The 16,423-nt window shown below is 48.2% G+C and overlaps 1 protein-coding gene across 1 annotated transcript in view; it reads right to left on the bottom strand.

Moving 5' to 3' along the window:
• LOC139597215 (rho GTPase-activating protein 20-like) overlaps positions 1-9,304 on the bottom strand; it is a 30,249-nt gene extending 20,945 nt beyond the window's left edge. The window contains exon 1 of the mRNA XM_071442269.1: positions 9,154-9,304. The gene's annotated coding sequence lies outside the window, so the exon portion shown is untranslated. The remainder of the gene's footprint in view (positions 1-9,153) is intronic.
• Positions 9,305-16,423: the final 7,119 nt, after the last annotated feature.

Here is a 16,423-nt window from a genome sequence, read left to right as displayed (position 1 = left end):
AATTGTTCAGTCCATAAAAGGAAATCAGGCATTAGGTTATGTGAAAAAAACCCGGGCTTGCCATTGTATGTGGATTTACACTTAAATTGAGTTTAGGGAACAGTGCACTCACACAGCTGCTGTCTCCCTCACCCTGCTCCCAGACTTCATCTGCCACTCAGCAAACTGTACAGTGTGAATGTGACCCCTCAAGCTGGAACAGTTTTAGCAGGGGCTCCAGCAGCTGTTGCCTTGCAGCCATTCCCCCTTGCTTCAAATGGGAAACCCATCCCAGGGCACGCACTGGGAGGCAGGGCAGTGTCTGTCACCAGGGTGCTGTGCCACTCTGCCAGCCTGGTCCTGGCTGATAGTGCCCTGAAAAGCTCCACTCCTTCCTACAGCATGCCATCAGCTCCTTGGAAGAGGTGTCTTTTCTTCTCAGCCTTGGTTTCCTGCCCAGCTCAGAATAAGATTAAAAACCTTCCACTTCTTCTCCAAGTGTCTCTTAAAGGTGAGTGATTGGAGTTCTAGGAGCAAAACAAAAGCCCGGTCTGTGATTTGTTTTCTGCACTGTTTTCCCTCTCTTTTCACCGTTCTCAGCCAGGGGAAGATTGGCTCACGTCATTTACAAGGACTGGCTGAGGGAGCTGGGCTGTTCAGCTCTGAGACCAGAGGTGACCTCATCCATGTCCATCAGTATCTGAAGGGAGGTGTCAGGGCTGGAGCCAGGCTCTGCTCAGTGGTGCTGAGCAGGACAGGAGGCAATGGGCAGAAACTGGAAGACAGGCAGCTCCATCTGAACAGGAGGAAGAACTTTACTGTGAAGGCTCTGTGCACACTGGAACAGGTTGCCCAGGGAGAGTGTGGAGTCTCCCTCTCTGGAAACATTCCAGAACTGTCTGCTCACAATGCTGTGCATTGAGCTCTGGGATGACTCTGCTTGAGCAGGGAGGATGGACCAGTGTGGTCCCTTCCAGCCTGAGCCATTCTGTGATTCTGTGAGGATGCCATATATAGCAGAGATAGTGCTCCCATGATGGTGGTCAGGACCAGGCATTGCTAACCAGCTTCCTTCCAGCCAGGCAGGCCAGCATCACCCAACAGGGAGAAGGGAGAAGGCTCCAAAATGGAGCAGGCCCAACAAAAAACATGCTCTGTATGAACCATGGTTTGATGTGAACTTAGAGCTAAGAAACTTGGGTGTAAATATTTATCTGAGCCATTTTACACAACTTCATCTTCCTGTCATGTTTCACTAACTGCTTCCCTCTTCCTTACTGCTAATACACAGCTCCAAACAAACTAAAACATTTCTTAAAATATGCAGAGCTTGGTGGCTGTAAATCAGTGCAAGGACACACTTTGAAATATTTCCTTTTCCTTCCAAGAAATGGAACCCTGCTGGTTTATTTTAAAGTCTCCCATATAAGCAGGGCTGGGAGAAACAGTTCTTGTCTGCCAAGGGCCAAGTGGGTTTTCCACTTGGAGGTGGAAAGAGAGGTGCCTGGGGATCAGCTTAATTCACACAAATCTGTTCCATGCCACATTTTTTCCCTGCTCCCATGGATTCCTTGTGCCTTCCTTGGGGTCTGGAGCAATGCCAGCAGTGGATGGCAGTGAGGGAGGATGGAGGGGACTGTCACCACACAGAGCACCAGTCCTCCTGCCTGAAGCAGGTCTTTCTGAGCAGCTGGTGTCATGGGGATATTCTTAAATGGCTCTGGGCTGGAACCCAAATAAGGACACTTGGAAGTTATCATGGCTTGGGGCTGTGTTTCTGGTACTGAGCACAGGCTTGCCTTGTCCTCCACCAGCAATGCCCATGCCTGGAGAACAGCACAAATGTTCAATCCCATAACAGGGCACTGCTGAGGGTCCCAAAACAGAGCAAAACCCTCAGCTGACACTCAAAGACAGGCACCTGAAAAGGGGCCCAAAAGCTTTAAGCAGGAAGGCAAACCTCAGCTCTCATCCATCAGCTGTGCCTCTGAAAAACACACGGTGCTCTGTGCTCCCTCACTGAGGTCCCAGAACCAGACAGAGAGGTGAAAATTAAACCATACAAGAATTAAAAATATCCTGCTATTTCCAAACCTCAACCCTGATATAGTGTTGGTGGACAGAATCTCTGAAAATTACAGGCAGCCTCTGCTGAGAACATCCACAGGAGGTCTTTTCTCTGCAAATCTTAAGGTTCAGCAAGAGAGGGGTGTTTATGTTTTCTGGGACAACAAAAAAAATGCATTGCACAAAAAATGCTTACTGCTGGTGAGGATGATTCCTGGTCATCACCTGCAGCAGGAACAGGCCCTGAACATCCAAAGGATACACTCAAAGTATTTTTTGTATCAATATCAATTTGAAAAACCTTGAACAACACAAATTCAAATCTCTTCTGTGTCACTAGCACAGCAAATCACTAACTGATGGAAATTGAAGAGATCAATAAATATTGATGTTGATTCAGAAATACTTCTGAATTTTAAGCATTTGGCCTGGCAAGATACGAACAGCTGCTAAAAGAAAGCAGTGAGAAATGTAAAACCTTGTTTTGCAAAATTTCTTCACCTTTTCTTGGAGGTCCAGACAGTTTTGTCACAATTCTGATGTCCAGGGCCAAGTAAATTTGAAATATATGTTGACAATGGATTAGACCGAACACTGGCACCTGCTGGGATTTTCCTGAAGTGCTCCATCCCATGGTGAAAACCCATCACAACAGATTACCCCTACATGTTCTGATAAAAAATTTATATCAGGACTCTTTCCTCATTCCTTTCCCTCCTTTGAACCAATGCTGAAAGCCACCCCAGGAACATCTCACAAGGAATTCTTGCCTCTATAGCTCTGAAAAAACCTCTACACAGCTCTACACACTTATATGGTCTCTGGCCTTAAGCTGAGGCCTGCTCTGGTGATGAGCATGACACCAGTGGTTAGAAGGTGACTTTAGACTCTACTCATATGGGAAATCAGAGGGGGAACACTCTTATAAAGACCATTTAATTTAGGTTGGTACTGTGGGGTAGAAGTTTCTGTTGTGAAGTTGTATATACATAACATTGGAAGGGAACTTGCTGGGTTTCACAGTATAAAAATTCATCAATGAGGCCAAAGTAAATGAAGAATCATGTTCTTTCTTTAAAAATGCAAATAAACAGTCCACTGAATTGAGCTTTGGCAAAATGAAAAACTTGCAGAGCAGCCAAACCAGAGGAACAGAAAAATGTAACACATTCCTTGCTGCCTTTAAAATATCTCCTTTTCCCCCTGCCTCTTTGTTCAAAACCCCTCCTCCTGCCATATTAAAAATTAAAAATTCATAGACAGCTGGGTCTGCTCAGCTGCAGAATTACTTCAGCCTTTCCATGCAGGGCTTCTGAGCATGAGTATGGTGGTCCAGACCCTGCTAGGGCCCAGATTAACTCCCAGTGCTTGACATGCAGACTGCCCAGGTCTGGTGTGTGACAAAGGAAAATATAAACTGCCCAAGGAAGAGAAAGTGCAAACCACAAACAGTTGACAAGGCAGAAATGCTCCAGGTGTCCTGAGCAGACAGTGCAGCTCCACATGACTCTGGCTCAGATCCTCACCTCTCCCACACCCCCACCAAGGTGCCCACAGCACCCCTGGGACAGTGACCAGAGACCCACCAGCCTCAGAACCGCCCTGCACTTGGCTCAGGGAGAGAAGGAGGCTGTTTCCAAGCCAGCCTCCCCGGCCCTGATGGAAACTTGCAGGAATTGTGCACCCCAGGGAAGGTCCCAGGTTCCCCCCAGGGCTGATGTCCCTGCAGGCAGGGGGACAGGGGTGACACAGCCCCTCCAGCAGCACTGCCTGTGAGCTCAGTGAATGCTGCTTCACGTTGAGTGATGGTGCTTCTCATCTGTTTACAATGATTAAATCATTTCATTTGCAGCTTGGCCAGAGAAAGGACTTTGAGAAGAGGCAGCTCTGTGCATCTGGATTTCATTAGAGCTGAGCATTAATCCCTTTATGCCTTATAAGCATCCCGTTAGCATTCTGCAGAGCTGGTGGTTGTGAAATGGCATTTGCAGAGCTGGCTGCCTGAAAAATGGGTTAATCAACAGCATCTCTGCTAGCACACACACCATGAAAGGCATTTTCCTCCTGCTGCTCGCTCATCTGCCTGTCAGCATCAGTGTGGGCACACTCATAGTAGCATTTACTGTCAAACTACTTCTCAAACCCCAGGATAGGTTTGTGCTGAATTGCAGGATTTAATTCCACAGAATTCTGCAGTTGATTGAAATGAAAAATAGACATCCCAGCCTCAAATGAGGATCCAATCATGAATTTCAGTGAAGCTTTGAGTCTAAAGTTACATGAGCTGGGCAAATAAAAGTAGATTTTGGCTTAAACAATTGCACTTTTTTGCCAGTTTTTGGAGTTGCAGGAAGGCATTAAGGGTTGAGCAGTGATAGAGGCCAAGAGAGAGACATTGCTCAGCAGCTGAGAAAAGGTCAAGAAAGGGAAGGCAGGAGGGAGCAACCGAACCCATGTGAAAAAGAAGATGCAAAGGAGAGGTTTGAAAACACAGCCTGAAGAGCTGCCAGTGGGCTGAGAAAGGGAGGGAGAGAAGCTGATCAGAGATGATGAGGAGCTGGAAGATCAAATAACCTGGAGGCCATGGGAGAGTTTGCCAAGGCTAGCAAAGAGATGTGCACATTCCTTTACTAAAAAGAATGCTATGAACCAATGCAAGTCAGGCTGTGTGGCCTTAAAGAACACGTCCCATTCTTTGATGGCATGAGAGGTGGAAAAACACCAGCAGTGGAATCACTACTGTGCACACAAAGTTCCCTACACAAGGCTGTTATAATTATTCCACAGGAGCAACTGCTGCAAGCCACTGCAGAAACTCAGAGATGAGCCAAGGAAAAGAAACAACAAAGGCAGAAAATGGTGTTCCCTGGAAGGCAGGAATAGAATGCCAGTGTTCTGCAGGGGATGGGGGTGCTGAGAGTGGGTTATCATCCCCTGGCAATCAGAGTAAGGCTAAACCAGAGTTATGACCTCTCGTGCCACATGCAAGGGCACAGGCTGGGGCTGTGGGGGTTGGATCAGAGGTGTGGAGGTTCACCTGCCCCCAGGAGCACCTGGAGAGTGGCCATGGGGCTTTTTGGAGATGTTGTTCTCTGTGCCTCCATTTCCAGTACAGCCTGAAGGGGCAGGCAATGGAAAACTCCAAGAAACATTCAATTTAAAGACAATTATTCTATTCATATATTATTCCCTGCTTTAATTTCTCACAGTATTTCTTTTTCACTTTTGCCTTAACATCAACAGTGTGAAAACAGTATCAGCTGAAATTAGGCGAAATACAGGATATCCTGTGGGGTACAGATGACCCCAAAGGCTTCCTGATCTCCCTTTTATGCCCCATTTCCCATTACTTGGGCTTAACATGTTTATGCATAAACTAATACCTCCAGTCATGAGTATTTTCATGGGTCCTTGGTAAACACTTTATAATTTGACATAATCTTTCCAATATTGAGGTGTTCAGAGCAAAAACCCAATTATCCAGCAAGATTTACAGAAGAGCTACATAGAATTTATATTTGCCATTACTTAGCTGTTAGTACCTACTAGTTTTACTAATTTTAAGGAGGAAAATTTTCCTCAGATTGTGCAGTAGCCTCTTCACAAGTAATGCCTGCACAAGGACATGTGTACATACAGATCTGCATACACACATCAGACACACACAAAGCTCTCTGGGTTATAAATTTCCCAATAAATATAGCAGACAACTTCAAAACCAAACCGAGCCTTTAAATAGGAATTATGAAAAATAAGTTTTAAATCACAAAAACATCCTGTTTTGCTTCAGTTTCTCTCTCACATGCCACAAACTGGGCTCCACCCCAGCTGTTTTCCAAGGGGCTAACTATGGGTGCCTGGTTTTGGAAATTTTCACGTCCTTATCTGTGCTGCCATTTGCTCTGTGGGAACATGAGGAGAGCAGCACTGTGCACAAGCAGAGAAGGGCTGATCCCCAGAGCATGGGCTCTGAGCACCCATCCCTGTGCCAGCTCCTCTTCCCACAGCTCTGAGACATCTCAGGAGGAAAGGCAGGGAAGTGGAAGATAGAAGGAGTGGGGTTTATTGGTTTTTAGCTTTGTTTTAAACCACAGTGACTGTTACACTTCCAGCCCCTGGATGAAATGGAGAAGGTGCCCTTGAGGAGACTTTCTGTTTGCTCTGTTAGAATTAACCCCCCCAGTGCTGGCACTGCCTTGAGGAGATGTCAGTCCCTCCCCAGCAGCACACAGAGGGATGGGGAGCTGCCAGGGCAGCTTTCCTGACTGACTGAGAAGCCATCAGTGTAACACAGATCAGCAGCATCACACTTCAGCAGGGCCCCTGGGGGAGCCCTGCACGCCAGCTCCAGGCAGGCACCGTGGGGTGTCCCCTCAGCAGAGCTCCACAGGCTGCTCCTTTGAGACTGGTGCAGTGTGATCAAGGTGTGACTGCACACCGGTGATGCAGGACACAGTGAGAAACAGCCTGAGGGGCTGAGTGCTGCTTGGGCATTCTCAGAGCTGTTGGTAACCAGATCTGCTGGGAGCTGTTGCTCCAGCAAGAGCTGAATGGTGTCACTGGCAAGAGTGGAGGAGTGGGTAGTGTATGGATGAAGGTAAACAGAACAAACACAGGAATCTGGGGGTGTTTTGGAGGGTTCTGGTGTGACAGAGGGGTGCTGAGCCTGGGGCAGGTAGGAAGATGGAGCATGGTGTGCTGAGGTAATGCTGTCCATGAGAGACTAGGAAAGGATCCACAAGGATCTCTGTATCAGAGCTGCAAATCAGAATCTTATGCATTGCATTGCAAGCAGGAGGGGATCTGAGATCCCTCATCACTGGTCATGAGGAACAAGCATCCGCTACATCTTCAGGTTAATTGAGAGAAACCATATTCACAGTTCATTCCTCATCTCCCATAGCTGTGAAGTAAAACCAGTCTGACTACACAGGTGATTGCATCCCATCCCCTGGTTACAACCTAAAAGAGTTCCAGCCCCTGGAGCTAGCTCCTCTGCAAAGACAAGGCCACTTCCCAAGTCTGGGGCCAGCCCAGTTGAATTGTAATTAAGGAAGGTGGAGCACAAGAAGCAGAAGCAATCACCCAGACCAGAGCCATGTCAAGTGATCTACATGTGGGTTCAGCCAAAACCTAAAGTGCACCAGCACTTAAAGACAGCTCAAAATAAAGGAACTGTGTCCAGTGCTGTTGTTGCAAAGACTTTCACTGAGCACCCAGAGACTGCAGGGGAGACACACACTATCATTCTGTACCCATGCCTACCCAAAATCAGGCTATGCAACCATCCAAAGTGTGGTATGAGGCTTGAGGGGGATTCCCTGAAGCCACTGACTCTTGGAAAACGTAAATCTTTTTAAACAGACAAACTCTAATATTTATTTTCCTCGTGGAAAGAATCTATGTTAATTTTTAGGACCTCACTAGAGGGCGATAAATAGTTGGGCTACAACCAAGCTATTGCTTGCGCAGGCAGTGAGATCTTGGAGAAAACTGGTCAGCTGCAGGCTCGGGGGGTGGCTTTAAAAGGCCTGTGCTTACCAAAACAGCCCCCTGAACACCTCTCTCTGGTTCACACAATAATACTTCACTTCTCTTTAGCTGCTCACTGGAGAGCACCAGCCCAGGGGCCCAGGAAGTTTACCCAGGAGCTGGGGGTGAGCCAGGTCTCAGTGAGGCATTGGCAGCTGTGTCATGACCAAGAACATTCCCATTTGTACATAACCCATCAAGTACCACGGGCTTAATGAGCTGAAAACCATGCTGGACAAAGTGATGACCAGGTCCTTGAAGGCATCAGTGGAAGGCTGAGGTGGAGTGCCTGGTCCTGCTTGGTGCATCTGGGGAACAGAATCCATGCAGAGCCTCATGCTCCTGCAGAAACAGGCGTTCATGGCCCTGCTGCTGAGGCTGTGCAAGCAAGACCTTGGCTGGGATGCTGAGGCAAAGAGCACTCTGTTAAAGGTCCTCATTTTCCATCACCTGCAGATAACGTGGAGCTGCCACATCACAGCAACACTCCAGGTGACACAGAGGTACCAATAGGCAGGGGTCTGCTTAGGAAAATGAATGTTAAGGAATGTTCTAAATATGGAAGACCATCAGAAGGTAAAGGGAAATCCAGCCACCTGTGTCTTAGGTAGAGCTCATAGGTAAAACCTGCACGTGGCTCTAAAGAACTGGCAGCAAAAGCTGCAATGAACCATCAGTCTGGATCATAAGGATTCTGTGAGCACATTCCAGCCCTGGCAAGCATCACAAGTATTACAACTAGCTGCAAATTCTTATTTTTATATTTTTTTAACAGAACTTGCTATTTATTCCAGTGGAAACTCCCTGCAAAGAAAATTGTTCCACTCTGCTACTGTTTGTGTTGGATGGTTCGTTTGAGAATTTCCAACTGGCATTTTGGGAAAGTTTTCCCTCTAATTTTCCATTATTTCAAGCTAACCTTATGATAATACCACATTTTGTTGCTTGTTCTGTTGAGTTGAAAAATCACTAAGGGCAGCTGCGGTTCTGCGCAGCCCGGGCACCCCTGTCCGGCCGCAGCCGGTGCCGCCAGCTTCGCTCAGCAGCTGCTGCCGGGAGGCGAAGGGACGGGGCAGCGATGGCAATTCCCGTGCCTGTCCCTCTGTCCCGACACGAGCGCACGGCTCGCAGCCCCGACAGCTCCCCCGACCAGCGGCGACCCCGCGAGCGCACCGGGGCTGCCGGAGCCGCGCGTGGTTCCCGTCCCGACCACCGGCACCGCACCCGCCCGTCCAGCGCCGCCCGGTGAGGCTCCCGAGGCCCCGGCACCGGGAGCTGAACGAGCCCTGCCGGCACCCGCAGCGCAGCCACCCGGCGGTGCCGACCCGCTCCGCTCCCTCCCGGTGCCGCTTCCTCCCGGTGCCGCTCCCGCCCGGTGTCTCTCCCGCCCGGTGTCTCTCCTGCCCGGTGCCGCTCCCGCCCGGTGCCGCTCCCGCCCGGTGCCGCTTCCTCCCGGTGTCTCTCCTGCCCGGTGCCGCTCCCGCCCGGTGCCGCTCCCGCCCGGTGCCGCTCCCGCCCGGTGTCTCTCCTGCCCGGTGCCGCTCCCGCCCGGTGCCGCTCCCTCCCGGTACTCGCCTGGCTCCGCGCGGAGCCCGGGGCGCAGCTCGGGGCGCGGCCGCGCTGTCATGCCCGCGGCCGGGGCACGGCGCGGCCCATGGCCGGTGCCCGGTGGCTGCTGGCCGGTGGCTGCCGGCGGCCCCAGCGCTCGGTCCCGAGCGGCGGCGGCGGCGAGTGGGCGCGGGGAGGGCGGAGCGGGGCCGGGAGGGGCCGGACCGGGCCGGGCCGGGCGGGGCCGCGGCGCCCCCGCCCCGAGCGCGGCCCCGACGGCCGCAGTGCCGAGCCCCGGGAGCCCCTCCGGGCACGGGAGGGGTTCTGAGACCGCCCCGGAGCTGCCTCTGCCCCAGCTCGCGGTGGGCGCGATGAGCACGGTGGGCGCTGCCCAGGAGCCCGGAGCTGGGACGGAGAAAGAGCGACCCAGAAAATGACGCTCTTTTGGAAAATCGGGACCGATTTTCTGGGCAAACGCGGTGGGAGAGCCAAGAAGTGACGGGAGCCGGGACAGCCGGGCAGTGTGTTCTGGAGGACCACTCCTCCTGCACGCCAGAGCACCTGAGCACTCTGTTTCCCACTCTAGGACTCTCAAGGCTCCTCTCCTGGGGATTTTTGCCATACCAGAGAGAGCAGAGTGGGGTGTAACAGCCCTCAGAGACGGGCCCGAGCTCCTGCTGTGCTCCAGTCTGGTGCTGCCCAGAGTGGAGTCTGTCTGCGATGTCGGCTTCTAGCGCCAGTTATCACAGAGAAGGCAGGAAAAGCAATAGGGACCCGAGTGCATTCCTTTTCTGCCCCCTCGTCCCACCCCCAAACCCATTTGTGGGTTTTAGTCGTTGTTGTGTAGGAAGTTTCCTTTAGAAAGTTTTCTGTCTGCAGTGCAGGGAAATTTTGTGTCTGTGAAGAAGTCTGTGTTGAGAAAGAAGCCTCTTGAGAGGCTATTCCAAGGTAAACACATACCAAGGGCACACACTTTCACAGTTCTGTCACTTTGAGAAATATTTGTGCTATAAAACCCTCTCTGGAGATGTGCTGAAAGGGATATATTACATGAGAAAAATGTTCTCTAATCCATGTTAAGCTATTTTGATCTCTTTCACGTCACAGGTTTCAGTCCTGCAAACAACAACTTAAAGTGTTAAATAAATGGAAATCTTTAGAAAACGAGACTGAAGCACATCTCAGTCACACAGACTGTCTTGGAAGGTCAAAAGATTTTTAAAAACTATGAAGAAATATGAAGGATACTGTATTTGCCATCTGGTACTCTGTGGTCTGATTTTTGTTTTCTCTCTGCATACAAGATTTGACAAGTAGTGAAATTTTGGGAATGACATCTCCTCTGTCTCTAAACAACCCTTACAAGTACTTTTGAATGAAGGATATATAAAGACATTTTCAGAAAATGAAAGAGTAGCCCCCTCCCCCCCATAAATCTGATTTGCCTTTAAAAAGACAAAATAAAGCAGCCAGTCCCCTCCTTCCCTTCCTCCTCCCCGCCTACCCCCTGCCCCTCCTCGCCTCCTCACACACATTCATGGACTATTCCAAACTATGCAGTGCCTCCCCATCAGCTCTCATTCTCCTGGGAAATACCTCAGGAGGCATTTCCTGTAAGCAAAAGGTACCACTGGGACAGACTAATTTAAGGCTGCAGTCAAGACCAGTGCTTGTTAGTGCTTTTCATCCATATTTTTCCATGTCTAGTGTCCACAGTCTCAATATGGTTCTGCTTACTGTTGTAGCAACAATAAAATAATTTAAATGGCACAGCCTTTTCCAAAGGATTCCCACGGATAAAATTTCTTGATCTTTTCATTCCAAAGTACCTCTTTCCTAATCTATGAGCAGAAAAGATTTCCTCTGCAGCTGTAAGTTCCTCTGAATTCTGAGTTTAACAACACTTATTATACTAGATAAAAATGCTGTAGAACCTCTAACCTATTATGGTAGCTGGGTGGACTTCAGCTGTGTTCCTTTATCTCCACTGCATGGGAAAGGGGATTCAGGATATCTGTGTGCCATAGGTCAGAAAAATGTGTCAGGAACAATGGGAACATTTCTCCTGAATTTTTTAGCAAACTTAAACAGAGAATCATCTTCCCTCCTCTTTGCCTCCTGCCCAAGAAACATCCATGAATGACCAGTTTCTGAAGAACAGTGAGTCTTCCTTCATAAAAAAAGAATCATAAATAGCCCACTCTGTTTTCAAGTTATTTTTTATGGTATCACAGCAGCCATGTAGGGAATCAGATATGGAGAAAGGAAATAGTTGTATCAGGCTGGGGTACAAATGCTCAGGCACTCTTTCCAAGGAGCAGAATTAGGGCTGTGGAATTTAGAAAGGTCATCTCTGCTTGTGTTGGCTTTGCCTGCTTGTGCTTGACTTTGTTGCTCTGCTCCATCATCTGTGTATCTTTCTGAATCACTGCAGTGCTGGGTTTGTTTGTTTTTTTTTCCTTTTTGAAATCTGAATACACATCAAGCATGCTTTAAAGCTACAACTGCTCCAAGCCAGCTAAATTGGCTGCAAGCCTGGATATTATAGGGAGGAATTTAGTCTTGGAAATCTGACAGCATCAATGGTCTTTAGGTCCCTGGTGTCTTTCAAAGGGGCCCTGAATGTCACTGCTCCACTGAAACAGCCTTTTCTAGCAGGTAAGCCCATTAGTAAACAGATCAAAACCAATTTGTTACAACTGTAGCTCTTAGGGTTAAAAAGTTTTATTAAAGAAAGAACTCAGCACCCTCCAAAAAATAAAACCCCAACAGTTTGGAATTTGTTTTCAAAAGGGCATTAAAAATAAATTACTTGACAACTGTTATTCCAAATCACTGGCTTTGGAGAAACACAAACTATGCGTTATCCCATGGGAGGCATCAGAGAGGAACCCAATTCCACACCTCTGGCTCCATCCACATTAGAAAATGAAGAATAAGCCCAGGGATTCCATTCCAATGCAATTGTTTCCTTTGCTGGTTATGGATTTGTTTCAGACCATAGTGCAAGCAGGGAAGGGCTTGGAAAACTCTGCTTGTTTATGGGACAGGGCTGGAAACTTTGCTGCTGTCAGATCTCCGTGACGCTGCTGTGGGAGCAGCAGGGATGAGCTCTCTGTCTGACAGAAGGAAAACATTCATCCACCAATAGGAATATCCTTTATTTTTTGGACTTATTACTTGATAGTGAAGAGAAATATTTGAAAGAGTCTACCAGCACACAGGATCAACAAATCCTTCCACCATGCTTCTAGGTTTGTTTTCCATACTACAGTGCTGCAAACACATAGCGTGACTCAGGGTTTGCCATGCTGCTGACACTGCTACCTGTGCATGAAATGCTGTGATGTCCAGTGGCCCTAATTAGATGAACAAACGTGGGAACTAGCTGAGACACTTCATCAAGTCTGGCCTTGCTCTGTCAGTGAGCTGAAACCAGGGAGGACCCTCCTTTTCTAACCCTAATACCCTAACCCTAACACTTCAAGCACTAAGTCATGGGCTGCATCTGAGAGCAGGAGACTGGGTTAGCTGGGGCATGGGTCAGATCTGTAAAAAAAGAAAATGAAATATGTGTTCCTGTGCCATGACTTGGATGGTAACCTTTGATGAGTGAAGGCCAGCCCATGACATCCTGCCCACACAATTTCATTTAACACAGTTGCCTAGGCTTAATCTTACTCCAGCCAAAGGTTGAGCTGGCCCCTTCTATAGAAGTAACACATTCTATAGTCATTGTGACCTCCTCTCCCTGATTTACATGGTGTTTCCTTTAGCAAGGCTTGCTGGCATCCTGTTTGCCTGGTTCCTTTGTGTGTTGTAGCTTCATTCTGGGATGAAAATACTGTCAGGGTTTCTACACAATGATCAGGCATGTCTGAAGAGCATGAAGGCTACTGCAAGGAATATGCTTCTAAATGGCAGATACTCCTTTTTCTTTCCTCCTTCAGGGCAAAAAGTCAGTTTTACAGCAGGATTTCTTGCCACAGTCCTCTGAACCCCCACATCAGGTATGTATTTCCCATGACACTGCTTGCCCTTCCTTACCCTCAGCCTTAGGATCTCTCATGACTGACTTGCTGCTTCGTGAAAGACTTTTTTCTCAGTTAGCAATATATTCCTTCACTGCCTGCCTAGTGTTGGTTAGAGTGGGGTGACACATAGTTTTGCTGCTAGGTCAGGCAAAAAAATGTATTTACAACAGACACAGGTTGTCCCAGAGGTACAGCCTTCCTCTCCCCCCAGCTCAGGGCTGTGCTCCTGTTTGCAATACAAACACACAGCGTGTCTTGCTGCAGGGTTGGAAAACACCTCACTCCTGTTTTGGCCAAGGTTATTCGGCCAAGGGGTTGCTGCTTTTGTGATCTCATCTTTTGCATTTCCATGCACACAAGACCAGCCAGTTCCATCAGGGTTAAATCATCAGTTAGTTGTAAATAACCATGCAAAAATCCACAGTCCACTGAAATTGATGGGATAACTCCTTGGTTGCCCCCTGTTCTATTTCAATGGAACTTTAATCACATGAGTAAACCCAGTTAGACAGGGCCATGATTTAATCAATGTGATAATTAGGTTTTGTCTTGCTTCTGTTTCAGGTCCTGCAGACTCAGAGGAGAGAGGAGAAAGCCTCTGGATTACCAAAGCTGTATTTTCCAAACAGTTTTGCAGAGATGTGGGAGGGACTGGAAAAGGAAAGAGCTGGAGAACAGGTCTTTAGATCTTTAATAGCAATGGCATGAGGAAGGCTCTCTTCCCCTGCCTGTTCTTGTCATTGCCTGCCTGGAAATATCTTGACACAAAGCTGGTTTGAAAGGGCAGGAATGTCTATTTGCATTGGGACTGCTTAATCGCAGGTTGAATAGAAGATCAGAAAATTCCAGCTGAAAAGAGCACCTTCCCATCTCCCTGCTCTCATTCACTGGGTCCTGTTGGGACAGCTGAAAGGCAGGAGTTCCCTGGATGCTGACAGACCTGTGACTTCCTTTTTTCCTGAACAAAGGCCAGGTTGCCTGAGAATTGTGCTTTGTGAAGCTCATGTTGAAGTCTTCTTCATGCAAAACAACCCAGCAGAAACACTGAAGCAGCAATGACTTGTCCCATGCAATGATGGAGAATAAGCCTTGCTAAGATCCACTACAAAACTCTAAGAGAGGCCCCAAAGCACTCAGGGGAAACTTTCAAGCACTGGTAATAATTTCCCTCCAGGTTCCACCCTCCTGTCTCCTGCAATGTAACATCATTGCAGCTGGAGATTTAGTGCTGTTGGATTAAGTCCAGGTTTCAGACCTGGTCCTGAACTCTGCCTTTCATCCCTCCTTGATAGAGGCCTGTTGAAAAAAGCACAGCCAGGATTGGTGCAGAGGGGAGGATTGCACAGTGGGGGCTAGGGCTTGTTTCTTTTCACTTTCCTTGAACTTGAAAATACCTATTGGGATTCCATACCAACAAAACAACCTTTCTTAAGAGGGACCAAGCATGGGAAATATGAGGTCAAATACTCAGTGGAAGCAAACTCAGGATGACAGCAAATGTTACAGCGTGACCTGGCCTTGGTGGTGTCTGGTATCTGCTGTAACAGCACACTGAAACAGGGTCACTTCAAGAGAAAATATTCCAAATTTTGGCAGGCTCAGGGAGCCTTTTCTATGGCCCTATGTGACAAAGTTTTTGAAATATAGTTTAAAGAGGTGATTAAGGCTGTGTATTTTCTGAAATAGTTTAAAAGGAGTCACTGTGGTTGTTAGAGTACACTCTATCTCCTCAAAGGCAGTTTGTTCAGGTCAGGAGATCCCATCAGATGCTGTCAGTGCCCAAGAGAGGCTGGAGTCAGAGCTGTGTGCTGCTTGGTCTGGATGTTCAGCAGCTGCTGAAAACATGAGTGTGCTAAAAAGGGGCTTTTGTTGCTCTGTGTCCTCCAAGGGCTGGGGGCAGGTGAAAGTCCCAAGCCCTGTGTGCTGGCTGAGGGCCCCAAGTACCATCAGTGTGCATTGCACTGGCTGTGAAGTCACCCACAATTTTATCCTGCAGTTCAATCATGTCACAGAGCTGCTCCTCATCAGTAATGGACATTAGAGCTCCTCCCTATGCCCACATCAGCTCGTGGTTGCTGGTTCTTTGTGACTGGCCATTTATGGGAAAATATGTGCTTTTGAGAGTATGAGTTTTTGCCATGGAAGCATTCTGCCTATGCAGACAGGGTTGTTCTTCTTGCCAGCTTTCAGCCTTAGTCCTGTGTACATGACTTAGCCTTTGGAGAAGGAGGTAATCAGTGCATCCCACGTGTGTTTGGAGAGGAATGCACAGCAGCTTGTGAAAATGATCCAGTGTATGTGTTGAGCACCAAGAATGTCAGCAGGCAGAGCTCTGAGGGCTCTGCAGGGGCAACCCACAGCTCTTTGCAGTCATTGCAGTCATCAAACAGCCATGCTGTGAGGAGCACAGTGCTCATCCTGGAAAACTGGACCCCCAGGAGCACCTTCCTTCCTGTTTCAAATGGATTAGTTATGAGGAGCACAGCAAAGTTCACATGACTTACCTAAAAATTATTTTAACCTGAAATAAGAGAAATAAGACCTGGGAATAGTCCCCCAATGTGGGATCCAGGATCAGAAACTCCACAGGAGATGTGTATTGCATGGCACAGGTTACAACTGATGGGCTGAGTTCACTGTCTGTGAGCTGTGGGCTGGGGTACCTGAGCTCTGAGATAAACTGAGGTGTGAGATAAACTGAGGTAAACTGAGCTGTGAGATAAACTGAGGTGTGAGATAAACTGAGGTAAACTGAGCTGTGAGATAAACAGCACCAGCAGGCTGACAGTGGCTGCAGACCCTGCATCTCCCAAGAGCAGCACATGTGAGTTAACATGAATCCCATCATGTGTGTTTTTGGATGGGTGTGTTTACAGATGTTTTTGGCCCACTTAAAATATCCTTGGCAAGAGGCAGTTCTGTGAATCTGAACCAAGCCAAACACACCTCTGAGGTCATTACTGCCATGAGATCACCACCTAGGCACAGTGCTCAGGACCTCTGAAGGCTCCTTTTGTCTTTTTTTTTAACAATTTTTTCTCCTATTTGAAGCTGATCCAGGGCAATTACTGCCCACCAAAAAAGCAAACTGAAAGCCTTTACAAGCCAGAGCTGTAAGAGCAGGGCATGGAGATGGCATGCAGGGGCTAAGACAAAGTGTGTGTGGCTGTGGTGTGATTCTTCAGGAGGACTCCAGACTCATGAAGTCAGTGTACATATCAGATTACCATGATCCTCTGGAATTCTGAGCAGAGCCTCCCATT

This window comes from Agelaius tricolor, unplaced genomic scaffold (genome assembly GCF_023055355.1).
Source record: "Agelaius tricolor isolate 1412-34295 unplaced genomic scaffold, bAgeTri1.0.p SCAF_17, whole genome shotgun sequence".
NCBI lineage: Eukaryota > Metazoa > Chordata > Aves > Passeriformes > Icteridae > Agelaius > Agelaius tricolor.
The sequence above is the reverse complement of the archived record's forward strand: the minus strand, read 5'-3'. Positions and strand labels throughout refer to the sequence as shown.